The sequence below is a fragment of the Mobula hypostoma genome, chromosome 5 (genome assembly GCF_963921235.1).
Source record: "Mobula hypostoma chromosome 5, sMobHyp1.1, whole genome shotgun sequence".
Lineage (NCBI taxonomy): Eukaryota > Metazoa > Chordata > Chondrichthyes > Myliobatiformes > Myliobatidae > Mobula > Mobula hypostoma.
Genome location: NC_086101.1, coordinates 63,063,974 through 63,065,792, shown reverse-complemented (window position 1 = coordinate 63,065,792; position 1,819 = coordinate 63,063,974). Strand labels below are relative to the sequence as shown.

The 1,819-nt window shown below is 39.4% G+C and overlaps 1 pseudogene; it reads left to right on the top strand.

The window, feature by feature from the left end:
- The first annotated feature begins 418 nt into the window (after positions 1–418).
- On the top strand, positions 419–1,279 carry LOC134347314 (heat shock protein HSP 90-alpha-like; annotated as a pseudogene).
- Positions 1,280–1,819: the final 540 nt, after the last annotated feature.

The following is a 1,819-nucleotide window of genomic DNA, read 5'->3' as shown; positions in this document are numbered from 1 at the left end:
CTTCAGGAAGGCTCTTCTAACGTCCTTCTCGGTGATGATGAATCTCGGTGTCACCAGGTCCGGTTCATCCTGAGGGAGTGGGACGCTCCTCTTTTGTTCGAGTCTTGCGTAGAATACGTTAGCTTCATCAGGAAGAGAAGCGCCACAATTACTGATATTCCCAGCCTTTGCGCCCAGTGATCCCATTTAGACCCTATCATAGTCTACTGGCATCCCTTTGGTTAGCCTGGGCTTCCAACTTGGCTCAATATTGCCTCTTGGCGCCCTTAATGGCTTTCCAGAGTTCACGCCTGGATTCCGTGTAGCGAATGGTATCACCGGACCTAAAAGCCGCAGCTCTAGCCTTTAAGAGGGACTTGACCTCATAATTCATCCAAGGTTTCCGGTTATTAAATACCCGGATCATCTTGCTAATGATTGGGAGGAACATTTGGCACTGAAACATTTCTCTGTTGAAAGACAGTTGGAGTTCAGAGCACTGCTCTTTGCACCAAGAAGAGCACCATTTGATTTGTTTGAAAACAGAAAAAAGAAAAACAACATTAAGTTGTATGTACGCAAAGTCTTCATTATGGATAATTGTGAAGAGCTCATTCCAGAATATCTGAATTTTATTAAGGGTGTTGTGGACTCAGAGAATCTGCCTCTTAATATTTCCAGTGAGATATTACAGCAGAGCAAATTTCTAAAAGTTATTTGTAAGAACCTGGTGAAGAAATGTCTGGAGCTCTTCACATAATTGTCAGAAGACAAAGAAAACTACAAGAAATTGTATGAGCAATTTTTGAAAAACCTCAAGCTTGGAATACATGAGGACTCTCAAAACTGCAAAAAGCTTTCTGAGTTGCTCTGATACCATACCTCAGTGAGTGGGGATGAAATGGTATCTCTCAAAGATTATGTCTCGGGTATGAAAGACAATCAGAAACACATCAACTACATAACTGGAGAAACCAAGGACCAAGTAGCCAATTCAGCTTTTGTGGAGCGTTTAAGGAAACGTGGATTAGAGATGATCTACATGACTGAGCCAATTGATGAATACTGTATGCAACAACCAAAAGAATTTGATGGGAAAGCTTTAGTGTCTGTAACAAAAGAGGGTTTGGAACTTCTAGAAGATGAAGAGGAGAAAAAGAAGCAGGAAGAAAAGAAAGCAAATCTTGAGAACCTATGCAAGATTATGAAAGACATACTGGAGAAAAAAATAGTGTATGGTCTATTCATTGTGCAACTAAGAGAACAAATCAATATTGGCTGGGGTTCCAACTCTGAATAGCACCAATGTGACCTTCGTCTGCATGCAGCAGCTCAATTACTGGTGTCCAATGAACCTTTGTTCTGGTCTGTATTTACTGTAGCTTGAGTAGTTTACATTGGCTGTAAAGATTAGTTATATTCCCATGAGCATTTTGCTTGAGGTAAGTAATAACTTTGTGGGAAGTAATATTCAGAGAAATCTTGGCGCTTTTTTGTCACTTGTCTTCCCTGAGAAGGCTCTGTTGTAAATGTGTTGATTGACATTATATACTCCAGGAGTGCTCCTGCCAATATCTTGTACATTTGGAATAAGACTTCATTTATGTAATAATCCATATCCATTGTAATTAAGCATTAACTTTCCATTTTGCTTTTCTAATTAATTTCTGCATGTTTAATGTGATTCTTAAATTTAGGTACCAGATCAAAAACATTTTGTAAATTCCCTGTATTTAAAGAATATTATGCTCTCATATTCATCCAGACAAACCTCATACTTCCCCACAAAATTCTCCATCTGCCGGATTTTACCCACTCACTTAACCCGTCAATGTCCCTT